Source organism: Equus przewalskii, chromosome 15, assembly GCF_037783145.1.
Source record: "Equus przewalskii isolate Varuska chromosome 15, EquPr2, whole genome shotgun sequence".
NCBI lineage: Eukaryota > Metazoa > Chordata > Mammalia > Perissodactyla > Equidae > Equus > Equus przewalskii.
This window is the reverse complement of record NC_091845.1, coordinates 23655742-23677547: the sequence shown is the minus strand read 5'-3', so window position 1 is coordinate 23677547 and position 21806 is coordinate 23655742. Positions and strand designations below refer to the sequence as shown.

Here is a 21806-nt window from a genome sequence, read left to right as displayed (position 1 = left end):
GTAAGGTATGAAATATTATCCGTCTGAGCATCCAAGATAAAAGGATATAACATGCTTTGCCACTTAGAAAAAGGAGGCAGCAAACTTTCCTTTCTAACATAAATCCTTAACCATCTTTCCCTGGGGGGAAAAAGTATATTAAATCTGGTCCATTATAACTTTAGATACAAGCCAGGGCTCTGAAAAGCAGGAATACTTAATCTGTTTTTAAGAATTGAGAAAGGGGACATCTACCATGATACACATTCAGAGATGGGGACCTTATTTACTAATTAATGACTTCTGGAGTGCAAAGTCTCTGTAGAATTTTAAAATGTTCTCCACAACTTTGCTTTTCTCTTACCTCTTGAGGTCAAGTATGTAAATACACTTAACTCTATAATTAGCCTCTGAAATCTGAGTTTTATTATCCTAGCCAGAATCTCTTAAACTTTATAAATCAAAATAATAGGTTCTTGATATATTTTTCTAATCTCAAAAACTGAGGAATGTGAAGTTTTTCAGTTTCTCACAATTTTCTTACCAAGTGCAAAGGGTTTGGTCAAAGTGCATATCACACCTGCTTGAAGCTCTAGAGAGAACAACTTTGACAGGTGAAGTGAGGAGAAAAGCAATCCACTGTCTTCCTATAATACGGAAAAAAGATAAAACAGAAAGGCCTGGGATGACAGATTTTTCAAATAGAGTTTTAGTAAAAGGATAATATCTTTGGAAACTTAAACCATAATTTTACCTTGAACATGCATAGGGTAGAATGTCCTTGAAAGGGAGTATTTGAAAACTATAAAATGCTTATTCACTTTATAAGCATCTATTGAGTGATGACTATATTAGCGTAACATAATAGTGTAAAGTTATTAGAAATGGACAGTAACAGTATGTGCTAAGAGCTTTATGTGTCTTATGTCATTTAATACTCATAACAACCCTGTCGAACTGTTTCTATTAATACACTCATTTTACTGGGAAAAAAAGATGAGTCTTAGAAGAGTTAAGTCACTTGCCAGGGTCATGTAGCTAAGAAGGAGAGAGCTGAGTATTCCAACTCAGGTTGACTTGTAAGTGGCCCAGGTTCCTAACTACCACACTGTATTGTCTAAAACGGAGCCAAGTACCCTGAAGAATCTAATGCAAGTGTCAAGAAACTTTATTGGGAAAAACAGATGGGAGAGGAAATAACTATGATACAGTTGCTCAGCCAAGTGCAAAATGAGGGGCAAATATGTGAAATAAAAGCTTACTGGGTGGTGACAAATTCTAGAAGATATAGGGGTGAGGAAGGAAGACGACAGACTTTAACCTGGGGAGAGGCAAAAGATTCGGCCCACTTCCATTTGTTTCCTGGCTTCAACTTATATTTTTCTAAGACTTTTCCATGAAGCGAATTCATTTCTTTGCTTAAAAATATTTTTCCAGCACCTACTACGTGCCAATATAGTGAAAGACATAGATCTTGAGTTCATGAAGGTCATAGTCTAGCATGGGAAATTAGATCATTTTCAAAGATGGTCACAAAATGTCTCCCCTCACACATACTCTTCTTTAATATGATTCTGCCACTCCCACATTAAGAGATGGGGTCTTTCTCCAACCCCCTTGCATCTGGGAGGGACCTGTGATTGTGCTACTAATAGAATATGGCAGAAGTGACACTCCCAGCTCTGACCTGGCAGCTTCCATTTCCTGCCTTGTGGAAGCCAGTCACTATACATGGTCATTCTGAGACCACCATGCTGTGAAAGGCTAAACCACAGAGAGTGATGACATGGGATGTAGCAAGAAAGAAAAAGAGAGAGGACAAGGAGGAATGAGGCACCAGATGCATGAGGAAGCCATCATGGACGTCCAGCCTAGTTGAACTTTCAGATGGTCCAGCTCCCCCCACCAATGACTACACCTGCATGACAGACTCTAAGTAATAACCACCTGGTGAAGCCTGGCGAACCCACAGAGCCATGAAAGATAAGAATAAACTGCTTTTAAGCCACTAAGCTTGAGGGTGGTTTGTTAGGAAGCAATGGATAATGGGAACAGAACTAAATACAAAATTACCTATTATGACTACATAATCAAACAAGAAGTAGAGTATAATTTGAGAGTCATAACTAGGAACGTACACTTGCCTTTAGAAAGCAGGTCTGAGGACTTCATGGAAGGCTCTCTGCATAATTATGTTTAGGCTGAGACCTGAACAGTGAGTAGAAGAAAGAAAAACACAAGAGGGGAAGAGTTTGGGGCAGAAAGAACAGCCCAAGCAAAGTCCTGAGGATGGGGATGTGCTCATACATTCTAGGAAGGGAGAGAAGGTCAGTGACCAAACTGAACCAAATGGATAAAGATGGGTACAAGGTGGGCTGGAGAGTTGGCAGGGGCTAGCTCATCCAGAGCCTCATACTCCATGGTGGGCATTGGGAATGTAGCCTGAAAGCAATGGCAGCTAAGTCAAAGGAGTGAGAGATTTGTGGTCACTGTGGTTGTCATAGGTGGGTCTCTGAGGAAGTCATCGGGGAATCCAACTGGACATAAGGTCTTAGAGATTCAAGTGCAAGATGCCCTGAAATGAAACCCAACCTTTACCTTAGGCCTGGTTTTAGAGTCAGTCTTAAGCTAATCTTGTAAAATTAGCTGGGAAGGCCCCCCTCTTCCATCTGTTGTCTAGCTTCTGGAACAACTGGCATAAAACAATCAAAGGCTAGAAGATTTTTAGCTTAAAAGAAAAAAATGAATACAGTGTCCAGGGAATTAACTTTCTCAATTCAAACTTTACAACTCACACCATGAGTTTAAGTGTATAGTCCATAAATAAATCTGACCTAATTCAGGGAGCAGAATGTGGCTAAATGTAACAAACTAAAGAAAATACAACAAAAAGGATAACATGGTTTGAATAAGAAACTTAAATGAATTTTTCACATTTCATGTGGTTTTCTCAGGCCAAAGATGTGCACATAATAAGCTTCTTATACTTTAGCTTCTGCTTGAGCTTTCTGTTTCTGTCGGGTCTATAACTACATTTTATTTCATTTATATGCTTTTCTCTAAAATGTCCAGCGTTTTCATGACCACCGTTTAGATGGACAGATGCCCACTGCTGTCCCCACCCGACACACCAAACACGTAAGAAAGACGAGCTGCTTTCCAAGCACAGCTGTCGCAGATGGAAGATGCTCCGTGCCTCTGTCATGAGGAGGGCTGCTGGCCGGGAGGGTGGACACACTGTGCAAAAAGGGAGACCAGCACTTTGCTGCCTGAGGTAAGAAACGACAGGATGGTAAAATACCATGATGAGAAAAACTTGGAGAATATATATGTTGCTAACAGCACTGGGATCTGAGTGGTCTTCATTCGTTTTGTTTGTTTGCTTTTATGTATTTTCTAAGATAAACAAGAATCACTCTAGCAATAATTATTAAAAATCATAGTAGCAGTGTATTACTAGGATAGTATTAAAATGGCGTTTGGCCAGAGCAGCCGGGGAAGTTTGAAGTCTCTCCACGTTGACGATGAGGCTGCCGCACGAGGCCAATGAGGGAAATGATGTGCCAACAAAGCAAGCCAAGGCACCATGACCTCTATTATTAGCTGAGGTGAGAGCCCCCAAGTCTTACTAAGATAGAATGACTGTGTGGAGGGATTCTTTACCCAAGTTAAGTTAAAGACATTAGAACATCGTCATTGCTCCCTCTACCCCCAAGCTCCAACTCCAACCGTCACTCCAAGTTTCTGAACTTACCACTCCACTGAAACCAGAAAACCTCACTTTTCTGTCGTAACAGAAAAAGTAGCCAGAGAGAAAGACAGAGAAGATATGGTCTTTACTCCATAAATGGCTACAACTTGTCCAGTCTACATGGGTCCTGCTTTTCTCTGGGGCTAGATACAAAAGAAGGAGGTGGGAGAGAAATGATGAGGATGAAAAGTAGAGAGAAAATGGATTTGCCAGCTTTAGGGAGAAGCTTGGTTTGTGTTACCCACAGGCAGGATCTCTGAAAGGGACCTTAAGTTGCGTGGGCTCTGGATCCTCTAAGTGGACACCGTGACTCCACCCACAGGACACGGGCCAACGAAAAGTGCTTTAATGAAACAAATCAGATCCACAGCTTTCCTCCTCCTCATAGCAGTTCTGAGTTAAAAGCAGACATGAGGAAAAGAGTGATTAGGCACATGTGTGGCGATGGATTGTAATTAGTCTTTGGGTGGTGAACATGATGTAATCTACACAGCAATCGAAATATAATGATGTACACCTGAAATTTATATAATGGTATAAACCAATGCTGCTGCAGGAAAAAAAAAATAACATCAGTAATGCATAGTAGACATCATCGTGTTAAGTCAAAAAGTATAGTTATTTTCCATATAGTTAAAAACCGACTATGTTGTAGATACAATTATAACGTAAAACATGAAGGTAATCCTATCAACATGTGAAAAATAGTTATTTTCATGTCAAAAAAAAGTGGACGGGAGGAACTTGTTCTCCGAAAGGCCATAATGTGATTAAAGGAAACACATTAAACATACACACACAGATATTTGCAAAATTATCCTAATTGCTACCTATAAAAAAATATTCAAACAATCTTCCATGTGTTTAGAGTGCCTGATGGTCTTGGTCTAAAACATACAAAATGAGTGAAAATAACTCAATGTTACACTATAAATTGATAATAACAGTGAAAAAACCAAGCGTCATTTCACCTCAATCATCTACTTTGTCCATCCATGAAAATCCATAAAATGAGTCCTACAAAACAGAGCAAACAAGCTCTTCCTTTGACTCTAATTTGAGGTACTTTTGAAACATTAATATCCATCACTTCAATATATGGAAAAAGTAAAGTCTAGAAAATTCACATATTCATATTTTGTTATTGACTTTTGCATTAAAAAAAGTTTTTTACAAAAGATCTTGTTTGCATTCTCGCTGGATACGAAGTTTAGAGCAACCACAAAGTGGCATATATTTAGTACCAAATCCAAAATCTGACAGGCACATTTTTATTACAAGATATACTAGATTTTTATATGATTTTTATATTTCATCACAGATTCTGTTTACTGGGTTGTTTTATAATGGAATATCCTTGATGATAATAATTTGGTTTTACGCAACTGTCACTATTACAGTAAGATTTATTTGGTTTAATTATAAACAGACCCTCTGAAGACATCTGTTAATGTCTAAGCATCTATTTGTTAATTGGTTTTTATTTAACATTTGGGATCATTTAGCAAAATGCTTTGTTTGGGGACTTTTCATGAAAGCCAACCAAGCTCAATTAAGTGAATAAGTCACCAGAGTACCATTTTAAGGAGGGACAGGAAGAATAAAATTCTTCCATGTTTAGGTCTAGGGTTAACAAAAGAAACATTTAATATAGTCCCGTGTCTCCAAAAGGGAAATAAAAACACCATAATTCCAAATCCATTTGTAAACTTACACCACAAAAATATGAAAGATGATCACATTATGGTGGCAGCAAAAAATAGGAAACCAGCTTAATGTCTTACTAACAGGAAAATGACTAAAAATATAAGTGTGTATTCACATAATGGAACACGATAAGGTTGCTAAAAATCTTGTTGCAGAAAAATATTTAATGATGTGGTAAAATGATTTCAGTATATTGTTAAGCAGAAAAAATGGTATGATTCTAACTTTAATTTAAAACATATGTGTATTTATACAGAAAGAAAAAAGAAAACACTGGAAGCAGACAGGACAAATTTTAATAATAGTTATCTATGAGCTAAGGAATTATGGGTGATTTTATTTTATTTTATATGCTTTTCTACATTCCAAATCCTCCATAGTGACGATATACTAAATTATGGCACTGAATTATTTAGGAAATGAAATAACTCTCATAGACACTTCTGAAGTTTTTTAAAAATTAGTAAAATAGAAATTAATTTGTAATTCTAAAAAGAATGAGTGTTAAGGCCTATGTTTTAGACACTTAAAAAAAAATTTCTTCTGTACCAAGCTCCCAGGTAATCATTACGACTCTTGACTACAAAGTAAAATGTGTGTAAGAATAGACATTGCATACTTCATGTTGGGCTGAGTTTTGATCCAACTTCTTCTTCTTCATCTTTTTTTTTTTTTGGTGAGGAAGACTGGCCCTGAACTAACATCTGTGCCAATCTTCCTCTATTATTTTGAGTATGTGAGATGCCGCCACAGCATGGCTTGATGAGCAGAGAGTAGGTCTGTAGCTGGGATCTGAACCCACAACCCGGGGCCACCAAAGTGGAGCATGTAAACTTAACGACTATGCCACTGGGCCAGCCCCTCATCTAACTTCATTTAAAACAAAAAGTTTCATTTGGGAAAGACATAAGGTTTTTACTACAGATAATTTCTGAGTATGAGCACTACCAGTCCTGAACTCCTCCAGGCTTGCCAAGCATAGCAACAAAGTTGGGAATGGTGTTTAATTAAAACCATGAGCTTTAAAGAAATGGAACACAGTTCACCTCTTGACTTATCAAGCCTGTGCTGCTCTTCCCTAAAAGGGGCTACTACTGGTGTCCTTAGTGATGGAAAATGGGAGAAAGTCAGCATCATCTTCTTGTGGTCATTACTTTTTAAGAATATACTGTCAAAGAAACTATGACAGACGCAGGGAAAACACTGACATACTAAATTTTCTAGAATTTATATTTCCTTTACATTGAAGAGAGGAATATTGCTGCACTGAAATGCTTCAAACTGACGCCCCAAAAGGAAGCCTATTTGCTGTGTTCTTGCTGGTCTTGTTCTGTGGATTTCTGTGGATATACCAAGTAGCTGACAGGATGAGAGAAGACTTGATTTGCTTGGTGACTATAAAAGGGTTTGGCTCCCTTTCAGAAGAACATGCCAAATCTTCCTATATTTGCTCAAATTTAACTCGCCTTATGATAATCCTTTCTTTTATATTTAGAACGTCTCACCCAATTCTAAAATACTGTTGCATATAAAATTTTAAAATAGTTTTGTTAAGGAGCTTCGCTTAAAATCAGATTTAAACACATACTTTACTGGCTTAATGTAGCCCTCCTTTAATTTATTTTTAACAGTTTGTGTTTTTTTTTAATGCCCCATACAAGCGTCCAGGTCATTCACAATTCTTACAGGCTTATATCTGGTCCTTTTCCACTCCATAGATTTCTCCCTCAGCAACAGCCCATTCTGGGCCTAAGAAAGGAAAGAGAAAAGGTGTGTGGGTTGGGACTTCATCTCTTTCCAGTTCCTGACACAGTGGTCCCCACAAACCACATATAACCAGCCTCCATCTTCTCCATCCTCAGAATTGCTCATCCATGACAAGGCAAAGACATCGATCAGCAACTGCCATTGCCTGCCCTGGTCTGAAAAGATGAGAGGAGGAAAAGGAGAGAGCGTGCTACTGAGCAATGAATAAAAGCATAAGTATCACGGACCGCTAATATGTGCACTGGTAAGCACAAGAGTCTTAACAGTCATGCCTCTTGCATCAGTGCAACATAAGTAAATGACACACGTAATCAACAAAATGTCACCAAGCACATTACACTGAGCGCCCGAGTCACAGCTTGCAACCCCTGACATGGTATGAGTGTTTAGTTAAGTCTTTACATTAGGTGTAACCTTACATAAAATGTAACCTTTACATTAAGTGATCTGCTGAGCATGGAGCACTCAAATTCTGTCACCAATCATGATATACTTTGCACAAACATTTCCCTCCATCTACTCCCCTACAGCTGATTTTTTTTTCTTTTGAAAGTCCACACAATTATGAATCTGAAATACTGTCCAGAAGGATAACTTCATTGGGATATGATATGGAAAACTCTCTTAGAACCAAGAATTTCAATATGCATTCTCTCTCTGTGCAAAGCTCATTTTGCCTCTTTGCTTAATGAAATTTCAATTGGACTCAATTTATGTGTTTATGTGCAACTAATTCATAAACATAATTGTTTTTTAAGATTTTTATTTTTTTCCTTTTTCTCCCCAAAGACCCCCAGTACATAGTTGTATATTCTTCGTTGTGGGTCCTTCTAGTTGTGGCATGTGGGACGCTGCCTCAGCGTGGTTTGATGAGCAGTGCCATGTCTGCGCCCAGGATTCGAACCAACGAAACACTGGGCCCCCTGCAGCGGAGCGCGCAAACTTAACCACTCGGCCACGGGGCCAGCCCCTCATAAACATAATTTTAACTTTGAATGTTGTATATGTTGATTCTGAGAAACCAAGAGTCAGGTCCATATTCACGGAAGATATGAACCAGGTTTACCTCATAATATTCTCCTAGCCATGGAGCCATCAAGTTAGGTTATGCACGAAGACTGATGACTTCAGGTAGCATGAGCCAATATTTCTATAAGTTAAGAGAAGGGAAAACTGAAATTCATAGATGTTTTTATTAGAGGGATCTAAATGATTTCATACTCAGCAAAATGGGGATAACTGGTTCCAGCTCTGGATTCTGGTCTTATGGAGAAGCCAAGAGCATCTTCTTGTGATTGATTTGAAGACATCTCTAAAACCAGAATAACTACTTATAATGTTCCCTGGCAACTGTCATGATTCCTGAAATCTCCAAATGCATGCAAACCCCCTTGTATCTAATTGTAGGCCCACATTCCCAGGGTAAGGCCTTCTGCATCACTCATTCTCAAACTCTCAAATGCACCGTGGCATTACCTGAAGAGCTTAAAAAATCTGGAGCCTCAGTACACCACCCCCCACCCCCACCCCACTGCCCCATCCCAAGAGACTCTGATTTAATCATCCTGGAGTATGGACTGGGGGTGCGGAGTGTTAAAAGCTCCCCAGCGGCTTCTAATCAGCAACCAAGTAAGAGAATACAAGTCCTTATAAACTATCTCTATTCGGCTGTTTTTTTGTTTTTTGGGTTTTTTTCCTGAAGGCAAAGTCTAGATCCTATGCATCTCTTTACCCCAGTGTCCTCTCCAGCACCTGCTTCACAGCATTGCTCACAGTCACTATCTGTAACTAGAAAACGGGTGAAACAGTTTTTTGAAGTCTCTCTGGCCCACGTACTGTAAGCTCCATACAAGGAGGATGGTCTCTGTTTTGTTCACTATGTCCTTGCGCCCCACAGAGTGGCAAAAACATGGCACACAATAAATAATTATTTTGTTGAATAAAAAAATTAACTGTACCAAAGTGAAAGAATAAAATAAATATTAATAACAGCAGCTAACACTTATATAGGCACTAACTATGTGCCAGGAAGTGGTCTTAGGGCTTTACAAATATTAACTCATTTATTCATTACCACAAACCTAAGGTAGGTACTAAATCATGTCCATTTTACAGATGAGGAAACCGAGGCATAAACAGATCAAGTAAGTTGCCAAAGGCCACACTCTGGTGACAGAGCCAGGATTCAAATTCAGGCATTCTGGCTCTAGAGTCCCTTTTCTTACCAACTAGATCATATAGTGCCTGGCTGGTGGGAGAGGCTGCCCAATTGCCCCTTTATATAAATGAGCACCGCAACAACCATCACCCTGAAGAGAGCCACCACTGCCACTATTTTTATGGAATGACTACCAAGTGCCAGGCATTGTGCTAAGCACTTCACGTTAATACCACAAGTTAACTCCACTTTACAGGTTAAATAAGCGATGTACAGAAAGGTGAGTCACCTTGTCCAAGGTCACATAGCTGGGAACTGGCAGAGATGGAATTCAACTAAGCTCTGTCTGTCACTGAAGTTTAAGCTCTTAACAACCATATAATGATCCTTCTGATTGGAGAGTTGCATATTTCAAAAAAAAAAACCTATATAATATACATGACAAGAATACTCTGCAACAATGTCTAAGGCCCTGGTTTTCCCTGCTCTCTTCATACCTTCACTAGCATGTTATCTAGTCTCATCTCATACATCAAAGTCACAGAATACACACATTTAATTTATATGAATCCAACTATACAGGCATAGGGACAGAACAAGCAAGTGGGCAAGAAAGAGTCAAAATTTTAGATGAGTAAAATCTAGTGGGTGACCCCACTGCCATTCCATTCAAAAGACACAAGTCCCTGAGGGAGATGAGAGGAAATGAGCACCTATTATTCATGCCCAAATGCTCAGTGGATCAGCATCTGACCACACTACTGGGACTCCAGTGTCGAAAGATATTAAAATGTATGGGGAACATAAAGGAATTTTTCAAAGCTAATTTTGGTTATAACTATTGTTTGCCTTATGAATTTTCCTTAGAGCCTCCCCCTTACGTGGGCTGCTACCCAACTGTGCAGTGGCTACAGTGAGCTAGAGAGGAACAGCAACTGCACACAGGAATGAAACCTAGCTCACATCCTGTTTCTTGGCTGGCCCAACCTCTAAGGAAGACGTGAGCACTCAATAATATGATACAACCTCAGAGGTGGAAGAAATAGCAAAAGCTCTCTGATTGATAGTGAAAATATGAGTTAAAAGAAAAGCATGCAAATCTGAATTCCCCAATGGTAGCTGACATACAGATGATCTGTCTAATAGTGAGAGAATGTTATATGCTGCTTCTCTGACCACGGAGTTATCTATAAAAGGAGCTTGGACAAAAAGCCATCAAGATAAAGAAACATTAAATTTTACTTTTAAAAAAACAGTGATTTTTCATTTCTCATGTGTACCAAAGAAAAATTCAGTGAAGACTTTATGTGACATATCATTATGACTCAATTTTCTTGACCAAATAAAAGCTGATTCAATATCTCCATCTTGAAACACTCTATTATCGTGACATTTGTCAAATACTGAACGATCTGACCACTTCCCTCTTCCCCGAATAGCATGAGGAACCCAGATAACAAATGAAGGTTGCACTTTGAAACAAGAACAGACAGGAGACGGAATCACAGCAAAACACTTACAAATCAAGAGAGGGTAAGAAGAGTACCAAGAGAGACTAAATGCACAGAGAACAATAATAGGAAAGAAATCTCTTGAGAAAAGCAGCAGCTGATGGTAACTCAATCGGGCCCAAAATGAATTAGCTCTCCTTCAGTGACTGAGCTGGAGATGAGGGAATTTCATAAAGTTGATCGAAAGTCACTTGAAAATGATACCACCTGTTGTTGTACTCTACTTCAAGAGAGAGAGGAAATAAAAGCTCTCTGTGAGGGAGCTGATCTTCAGAAAAATGCTTTTATAAACCCAGTTGATGAATTTTACTTATTAACTAGAAAATTATCCTTAATTCTCATTTGGATGGAAAAGTCACTTCAGAACCGAAAAAGTCCCTCTGAGTTTCAAGGAGAGATTTTGACATAGAAATAAGAGAATAAAACTCTTAAAACACAGGGGGATATAAAGTGTATGGGGAAAGAAATCAAAAGAAGCGTTAACAGAGTGGAGCCCAGGCAACTCCATGGCACAACAAGAGTATACTGGGGGCAAATTCTCAGTTTTGTGAGAAGAGTACAAATGGTATATTACACAGGACTTGCTGGGTTGTCAGCAACAGAAAATAAATTCTAACTTTAGAAGGGGACAGAAAAGAAGGAATTAGCTCATAGGTGGGGAGGATGCTGAAGTAGCTCACAGAAGAAGTTACAGAGCTACAGCAATCATTCTCAAATTTCAACAAACGTGAGAATCAACTGAAGGGCTTGTGAAAACAGACTGCCGGACCCCATCCCAGAGGTTTTGATTCAGTAGGTCTGAGGGGGCCAGAGATTTTGCATTTCGACAAAGGTTCCAGGTAATGCCACTTCTGCTAGCCCAACCTCCTGAGAACCTCTGAGTTACAGAAACCTGGGATATTGGAACAAAGCCCTGTGATAAGGGAGTCTCCATCACACACCTTTGCTCCTGGATCTCACTCAAGCTTTCACTAGCGGGAGGAAATACAGCCTCTTGGACCACGTTGTTTTAGTTCATGATTCTAGAGACAGGTGGCCTTTTTTTATGAGCTTCAGGAGGAAAGCCCCAGGGAAGCCTCTGACCAGACTGAGGGGCTTCTGCCAGGAGACCATGCCTGAAAGCAACCTGCTATGTCAGGGATGCAGTAAAGCAACTGGCCTGGCCTAGGTGTAAGGGTACTCTGTGGACAGGAGTGGGGAAGAGAGGATCCAAGTGGCGATACAGAGAGGGAAAGAAAGCATCACCAAGATTACAGGGAATGGGAGAAATATCCCCAAAGAAACAAGAGAAAGAGTCAAGGGAAAGCAAGATGAGCAAAAAGCAATTATCATAGCACATGATACAGTTCACTTTAGCATCAAGATGTACAATCAAATTCACTTATGATACTGTTTTTACACACAACGTATCATCTATTTATATGCATAGAGCAGTGCTTCTCACATGAGCTGTGGTGAAGGACCAATTTTTTAAAAAATTCCCTGACAGTCACTGAGTGATATTTTTGTAAAATATGATCATACAAAATGCTAGAAAATTGATCTTCCACTTGCATGTCATGGCAATGGCAATTTGCAATAAAAGTTTCTAGACACTTACTCTGTTTCTGTACTTATTAAGGACTTAAACAGCCCATGAGCTGGTGTGTCAACACAAACAGGCACGGGTCCAATACCCAACTCTGAGCATCACTACTCTGGACCACCATGGGCCAGGAGAGGAGGTCTCTGCCACAACTACTAAACTCATTAAGAAAATGAATGAGCAAAGCTGTGTTCCAATAAGACTTCATTTATAAAAACACGCATTGGGCAGGATTTGGTCATGAACTGTAGTTTGCCTACCCCTGCTCTAAGGCAGTGCTTCTCCTACTCTTAATGTGCATAGGAATCATCTGGGGATCCGGTGAAAACAAAAATTCTGACTCCCAGGGTCTGGGGTAGGTAAATTACTAACAGCCGTCAAGTTGATGTCAACACTGATGGTCCATGGCCCATATTTTGAGTAGCAAGACTCAACAGACTCCTCTCTGTGAAGCCGGATACTAGGATATGACCTCAAATATAATAGGTGCTTTATACTGGGTCTTCATTGAGCTTAAGAAAGTCTATATCTGTCAGTCAGGCACATGTCCTCCACTGCTTTAAAGGGATGATTACAATCAGAAGGAACTGATAAGGACAGCCTCATTGGAACTAATGACATCAAATATTGGATGGTTTCCCATTCTTGCAATCAGCCTAGAACTTTACACACAGTAGGTGATCAAGAAATATTCATTGACTGCTGGCTGAAAGCAGGAATAACAAGCTGTGTCCATAGGGAGAGGAAGCTAGGGTGATGGTGAGGCTCCAATTTCTGCCTGATATCTTATCTGACTAAGGTATTTTGCTCTGTTTGATAGATTGGTGCAACTTTCAATACGTAGTGGTTTTAAGGTTGTACTTGCATAGAAAAACAGAATCACAGGATTTATTCTTTCAGTAAAAGTTCTCTTTTCATGTTTCTTTACCTTTGTGTTTTGTACTTTTGCTTCTTTCACTCTTCTCATTTGAATATCCAACACCTCTCCTTTGGAATTTGGTCTGCACCGTCAGCATTGGGATTGCTATTTGGTAGTTCAGTTTAATGGACAAGAAGCTCCACTCATAAAATGTAACCACTAATCACAAATTATAAACACAGAAAAATATCAGAAATCATCTACAGTATCAGTTGGGCATTTCCCCTCAGACCTGCTACTAAAATGTCAACATTCTTGGATCCCGATGACACTGTGAAGATTCTAAGTCACTTATGTCTCCACCTCAGAGAAATGTGCTGCTTGGGATTAACGAGCAAGTGAAAGCTAGAAGGTCAAGGGTTAAAGCTCCAAATGGATTTTCTGTTCGCTGTTTACGATCCCAAGGCCTCTGAGGTTTAGAGCAGATACCTAAATGTTTGCTCAGAAATATTCTACTGGAGTTCTAATTGAGAAAAAGGGATGTGTCCAGAATGCTTACAGATAACGATTAATGAAAGAACTCACAGATAAGCAGGAAGAAAAATAATTAACTCGGATTTGTGCCAGCTGCCCCTTGGGAATGCTAACTAGTCGGTGTGTTCGAAGTGTTCCATTTCATAAGACCTCAAAGGTGGTAACAGAGCATCCCCAAGAGAGGGTCCTGGATACATAGGTAAAATAACCATGGATGTTCACAAAGGACCTCTAATTGCAAGAGAGTTGCCACCCAAATTAGAGTAAAGTTGCAGTGTAAACTATTCAAGTGGACAAAACTTTTTTTTTTTTTAAGGTACAAAATAAAGCAAGCAACAAGGCTTAGAACACTTTGGTAAAGATGTAGCGAGTAAGAACAAAGGAAAGGAGGGCAGCTCCAAATGGGAGCAGATGTCAGACAGATTCCCTCATTGGTAGCATTCATGTCATTGCCCACAAACCCGACCTCCAAACCACGTAACAGCTATGACTGTTTCTCCAAGGTAAACTTCTCAGAGAGGTCTTCTTGGACAAATCTACAAAAATAACAAACCCCTGCTATTCTCAGGCCCTCTTTCAATTTTATTTTTCAACCTAGCCATACTATCACTCAATATATTAGGTCTTTGTTTTATATGATGTATTTATTTACTCATCAGCTTTACTGTCTATCTTCCCCCTCTAAAATGGCAGCTCAGCGGGGTAAGACTCTATTTCACTCACTGCTTTCTCCTCAGTGCCTAGAAGAGTGCCTGCCATATATAGACACAATGTATTCTTGTTTGGCTGATGTTTCTGAACGGCTTTCTGTCCAGCTTAGTCATTCTGTGGTCTGGAGAAGTAGTCCTGACCTCATAAAGGGATCGTTGAGGAGCTGCCACATAACAGGCTTGGGAGCCCCCACATAAAATCATTCTTGCTGTGGGATGAACCTTGTCAACCTCATAGTTCACACATTGACTTGTACCTATGGCTGAGTTCCTGCCTTAGTTACCTGCCTGGTACTCCAGTCTCCCTAGAACCAAGCTTCTCCTTATGGGATGTTTTGTATGAATGGAATTTGGCCCCTGCACTATGACCTGGGAACTATGGCAGTGGCTACTTGTTAACAGAATTTCCTAAATACCATTTAAGAATTACCTCCCTACGTTTGCACTCTTGTTGTCTTCTATTAACACACTGCTTTCAGGTAAGATCCCTTCCCTATTCTCACAATTCCCCCTGTATAAGCAACTATTATCTGCAACTATTGTGTCTGGCTGCTGGATAGGACCTCATTCCACCCTCTTCAACGAGGTACTTCCCTGCATTGCTTACTTGACCCTGAGGGACAAGTCTAGTCCTAGAGTACGGTCCCTAACAGGCTGCCCCATCCCACTAAAATCTTACCACACACAAGGCATTGGCATCGAGCTTGGGAAATGATTGTTTCAGAAGGACAACTCATTGTTTATTATGCTTTTCTTCCTGGCTGAGAACATTGAGCTGGATGACTTACAGGGAAATAAAGAAACATGGACCATCAATATGAATTTGTTCTGAAAAGACATTTTTGGAGAACCTTCTATGTTCCGCACACTAGAGCAGCTAGAAATAATGAAGTATATAAAAACAGCTAAAACCATCGACTGAAAAACAGCTCAAGGAAAGATTATACCTATAGCTATTTTTAAAGAATATGGAGCAAATGGAAAGTTTATTGAAAAAGCAGCAAGAAGTGGGAGGAAAAAAACAGAGAGAGGATATTTCAAGGTAATTTTACAGGATTTAAAAAGAGAAATGAATGAATAAAGGAGATGATTAAGTGGTGAGAACTGTAAACGGTAAATATCACATAGAAAAGAAAAGGGAGGTGGGGACAAATTATCAAGAAGGTGGCATCTGATGAGGGTTATAGAGACTAAAAGACACTTATTTTAGAAGTTTGCCTTGAGTGCGTTGCTGCTTTACAAAGACAGAGAATGCATAGAAAAATCAATGGATTCTTATGAAGTTCTTTAGTAAAAGAATTCATTTGAGAATCCTGGCAAGAAAGAGCATGGAAATATAAAGGTGAGTTTATTTTCCTACTTCTAAGCAGGTCTCATTCTTGACTCCCTCTCACCTCACTGAACTCACACATCAGGAATATTCAGGAAGATAATGAACTCAGCAATCAGGAAGGGACATGAGGTCACCTCAGGAATTCTCAGGTATTTCTGAGTCCAGGCAAGTCAGAAGGACTGCATCAAATATTAAGGAAAAACTCACCATTAATCCCAAGATAATTAAAACAAACTCAAATTAGTAGTCCATTGAGGTAGTAAATGTACAAAACAATCAAAGGGAACCTAGCTTGGTCCTACATTACATCGATCTTCTCTGTTTTTGTTATAAAAGTCTATTTTGCATCACAAAGCTTTTCATATTAGTTACTATTGCTTTTGTTAACTACACTGTACCCTGCTTTAGCAAACCTGATTCACAAAGTTCACATACCTTTTGAAAGAGATTTTACATACTGAGCTTCTTTAAATAATCTTCTAAATAATAAGATGGCTTTAAAACACTGCCCATTACTAACACTGCTAGTAAAACTGATGGTCAGGGAGACCAGCTAACTACATGGGAAGATGTTTATCATATAACATTGGATAAAGAAAAATGAAAGGGCATTCTAATTATAACCTTATAAAGAAGATAAGCATAGATAATGCCGGAAGGAAATTTAACAAAATTCTAACAGTGGTTGTGTTATGGGAATAAAGTTAGGGATAATTTTTTTATCTCATACATTTAGCAGGAAATATAAATTTATAAAAGAGAAAAAATCAATTTTTTTAAATGTAAAGAAAACTTTCGAAAAGCATAAAGTGAAGGCATCTAAATGAGTAAGGAAATCATTCTTAACTGCAAAGTGAAAAGCTACATTAAAATTTTCTCATTTTATTCACTTAATTCATAGGTATAAAGGCAATATGTCTAAAAAGCCATTACTAACACACTCTGATGGCTGTCATAATCAAAATCTTTCCCTTTAGGAAACATACAAAAGAAAATTATGAAAAGATAAGATTTTTTACTTTACACTCAGGCTAGAGGTTCCTGACCTTTCTTAAAAAGATGAAATGGAGTGGCTCTATCATGTATCTCTGAAGAGCTGTTCATAACTATCCAAAAGATTCAGGCATTGTTCTCCTTACCCACAGTACCTACGGTCTATAAAGTTGCAGTGAATACAGAATTAGTGAATATTGAACCATGGCTCCTAGGGGAAGCAAAGGGTTAGGTTCCTGCAAGCCTTTGGCTATAACGTTTTTGTCAACCAGTCACTACATAACCTTGTTTTCTGTATGATTCTGCTTAAGGACACCTTCTTTAATCTACAGTTGAACTTAACCACTTGGCCACGGGGCCAGCCCCCTAGGACACCTTATTTAATATACAGTTGATTCATTAACAGTGAACTTACGGCCAATAAACAGCACTATAACTCATGCTTGAACAAAGCTTATCTAACATGCATTTTCCCCATAAGGCACATCACAGCATTCTTGTGCTTAGGAACACCAGATAGCACTTTAGCACTACATACGGGGCCATTTTAAACAGTGAAACCACACACCAAAAAGGACAAAAATGCAAAACATGTAGCACTAATAGATTACAAAAATAACACGTGTTTACAGTAGAAGAGCTGAAACGAGGAGCATTGCCTTGTTTGACGTTAGCTGGGAACAGCATGTCCGATAACTAAATTTTTTGCTCCTCTGCACATTTCCTCAAATGACAGTAAAAACACTATGAGTACTCATTGTGGGGTTACAAATAAATTTTAGCACATAGGTAAATTCGCAAATATGGAATTCACAAATAGTGAGGATGAACTGTACTAAGAACACTGGTTGAGAAAACACATATTAGGTGACAATGAAATTCCTTCAACACTTTGAAAAACATTCCTTGGAAGCAACTAAGGATCTTATTAATAACTAGAGGAACATGCTACTTCAAATCACAATATTCATCTTGCTTTAAATCAGATTTGGAGAACTGTCCTCTTTGTGGTAGGGCTGGGGGAATGCCATGCTTTGTCTTATTGTATCATAGTATGTTGATTCATGAAGCAATAAATTTGAAAAGTCTTACTAAAAGTTTCATGAGAAACTAAGTAAATAATAGCAAAATATAATGACAGGTGGTAAGTATTTTCAGTATGATAGTATTTTAGGTGTACATACATATAATGGGATAACAAAAACTTACATAGACCAATTCAAAGATGAGAGACAGAAACAAGAGACAACATATATAAAAGGTCCCATTCCCTTGATCTCCAACACACACATCCCTGTATTTTAAGTGAAAAAGAGTGACATATGGAAAACTGGGCAAAAGATATGAATAGCATGTCATTAAAAAAGTAATAAAAATTGCTCAATAAAAGAAAAAGACTTTAAAATCTTACCTTCATGATAGGAAAGAGTAACAGTAACGACGGCCTGATTGCATGAAAACAGGCTTTCTTCTCACTGATGACAACCCTCTACATTCTTTCAATTAGTATTGAGATAATTTGGCAAACAGTCTGAAAACCTTAAAATGTGCCCACATATTTACGCTCACATTTCTAGGAATTCATCTTATATGAATCATCTCAGCTTGATGTAAAGTTACAAGTACAAAGAGGTTCACAGCAGCATTATTTTAAGTTGAAACACCCTGAATACCAAATGACGGAGGACTGGTTAGGTAAACATATATCCACACAAGCGAACGCAATGCAGCCACTGAAGATGTGGTAGAGGACAGTACAAGGACAGGTAAAAGGTACATAGAAAGGGAAAAAAGCAGAATATGTCACAGTGTCAATTATACTAATACTAGCTTTGTCAAAAATACTATATTACATATTCATTAAAAAAGCATCTGTATATATAATTTGATTTGTTTCTGTCCTTTTCTATGTCTTATGTTAATTTAATAATTACCTTAACACAAAGAAAAAACACTACTTAGCAAGCCACTATGAGTCAAGCCAATTTCTTCAGGAAGCCCATATGGACATGTTGCTCATTTAGGAATGAAACAATCATTCTTAATTACTAATTCTCTGGCAGTGGGTGAGGGGGCAGCATGGAGGGAGAAGAAAGAGGATTCACAATGTCTTCAATCTCCTGAATCCACTGGGGTCCATCCCACCAGACTACACCTCACCATTATAGTCAAGAAATCAGAGACCTTCACAGTTCGAGGCTTCTGACCTTGTTCTACTGAATAATTTTCCTAAAATCACTCCCCACATCTAGCGATTCCTCTACCAGGCATTATTTGGAGTCTAAAGCAAAACCTCAAAAATAATAATAGTAAAACTTTCAGATGCCTTGATTACTGTACCATCATAAGATAATTCTTAAGATTCAGACATTAATCTTCTTAAGACCTGACATTAATCCTGGCCATTATCTGACCACCTTCTTAGAAAATACACTATTTTCTAATTGTCAAATTCAACTACTTCTGTTCTTAATGAAGTAACATTAAGAGAAAAAAAATCCTTAATTCTTCCAATAATTACATATTATTTACAACCTATATGACATTATAATTTGATTAGTGGTCCATTTCTCTTTAACAATTTAAAAAGGCTTCTCCATACAAGATTCATAATCAATTACTGAGCATGTTGGGACCAATGATAAAATTTACTAAAATATCCCTAAGCCTGTTAAATTCTTTAAATCACATACCATGAAACAAAATAAGGCACAATAAAATCTGAAGATCTTTGAAAAATTTTGAGAAGCAGAGCAAAGAGTAAAAATCTTATTTTTGATTTATTTCTGAGACTGTCAGCAAGGAGCATGAAAATAGATTTAGAGTGTTCCATTAGGGATGCTTTGAAAATATGGTAGCTATCAGACACACTGATCATGTGGAAGATACGGAACCAACTGCCTTTGCCAGGACTCAGCTCTTACTGGGAATTATTGGCAGGCAAAATGGAATGAGTGTAAGTTGGGCATGGAGAACCAGACATTCTTGGAAACTTGGACCAAGTGGACATCAGGAAAGGAAATGCAAAATTAACATTTATGAATTCACGACAGTACAAAAACCACAAGGAAGGGAAGAGAAATGAGCCAGGGGTGGATGGTTTTCCATTTTCTAGCTAAAGGTAGCTTAGTGTTACCTTAAACAAGGGGCTATTCTAAGTAAAAGATGAAGCCAAACCCAGGTTACAAATTCATAAGCACAAAATCATTTCCATTCTTCTCAGACTAGACGCTCAGGTAGGCTATCACCATAAAGAATGGCTGCCTGGACTTTTAATCTTTTCAACTCTATATGAAAAGTAAAAATTGTTTTCAAACAGGCCTGTAAAAACAGAGATGCAGGGTAGTCATTCCAAAAATAATGTTCATGTTGTGTAAAGTATTGGGTATTATATTTGAAAATACATCCCTATAAGAGTCCTATTACCCCAAAAAATATTTCCTTGCAGATAAGGTATTTCAGCAAACACATGTGGTATGTAATGAAATGAGTTTTGCTTCATGCCTCTGATATAAGCATGTATATATGAGAAAAAGAGGATATTGTGTTTTATATTAAAATAGACTTTAAATGTACGATAATTAACAATATGTAAGGCATTTAGCACATATTAATCTAAAAACATCTATTAAAACTTAAGGCATCTGCATAAACCTGATCCTGAAAAGACAGCATGCAGTTTTACCTCTCTGGCCTCAAATTCTAGAGACTTTTGGAGCACATACCACACAGCTCAAAGAGCTGGCCTCTTCGCAAATTTATACCAAATGGTATTTTTGTGGTTCTTTCAAACACGAATTGAATCCTCCCTTTATTAAATTGTGTTTTCTTGCTTGTCTGAACAGAGAATCATTGCAAGCTACTGAACATTTACACATGTCATCAATTTCAAAACGACACATGCAGTAACACTGGTGTCAATGAATCTGTTTCAGACACCTCCCATTTCTGTAGATAAACATTTACTCCCTACTGTTTCAATAATTCTAATCGTAAGCTTTAGAAATGATAATGGAATTGAACACAAAAAAAACCCACAAACTAAAGTTTTCGTTGTGTTTTAGAAATGTTTGCCAAGTACTTCCACATATATTATCTCAGCTGATACTTAAAACAAAGTTTGGGGGTATTACTTTCATGTCTACTTTAGAGACTAGGTGACAGAAGTTTAAAGAGTAGATCCAAATAGTTAATAAATATATGAAAAGGTGCTCAACCTCATTAGTCATGAGGGAAAGGTATTAAACCACAGTGAACACTACATCTACCAGAATGACTAGAATTGAAAAGACTGTATCAAAAGTTGATGAGGGTTTGAAGAAACTAGAACTCCCGCACACGGCTACGAGAGTGTAACCTGGTACATCTAGAAAACTGTTTGGCAGCATCAATTCAAGCTGAATGTATGCCTACCTTATGACCCAGAGATTCTAGTTCCAAGTAAATATGCCACAGAACTGTGCTCCAAAGGACATGTATGAGAATGTTCATGGCAACACTATTCATAATAGTTGAAACTGAGAATAACACAAACGTCTATCAACAGAAGAGGATAAAAAACTTCTGGTAGAGTCACACAATAGAATACCATACGGCAATATGAATGAGCGAAATACTGTGACTTAAAATATGGATGAATCTTAGAAATAAAAGTTAAGTGAAAGATGGCAAGCACAAAAGAGTATATATTGTATGGTTCCATTTATATTAAGCTCAGAACCAGGCAAAATAAATCTATGATATTAGAAGTTAAGATAGTGGTTCCCTTTGGGGAGAAAGCAGGATAGGAGAAGAAATGGAAGGGGCATAAAGGGCTTCTGGGATGGTGGTTGCCTTAGTCTGTTCAGGCTGCTGTAATAAACTACCACAGACTGGGTGGCATTTATTTCTCACAATTCTGGAGGCTGGGAAGTTCAAGA

The 21806-nt window shown here is 38.3% G+C and overlaps 1 protein-coding gene and 1 long non-coding RNA gene across 2 annotated transcripts in view; one reads left to right on the top strand and one right to left on the bottom strand.

Moving 5' to 3' along the window:
* Nucleotides 1-21806, bottom strand: part of SUCLG2 (succinate-CoA ligase GDP-forming subunit beta) — a 255361-nt gene that overhangs the window by 69888 nt on the left and 163667 nt on the right. The gene's annotated exons all lie outside the window — the stretch shown is intronic.
* LOC139076136 (uncharacterized) lies at nucleotides 2109-8859 on the top strand. The gene is made up of 3 exons (XR_011527426.1): nucleotides 2109-2306; nucleotides 3052-3253; nucleotides 7300-8859. It is a non-coding gene; the product is annotated as an uncharacterized lncRNA (long non-coding RNA).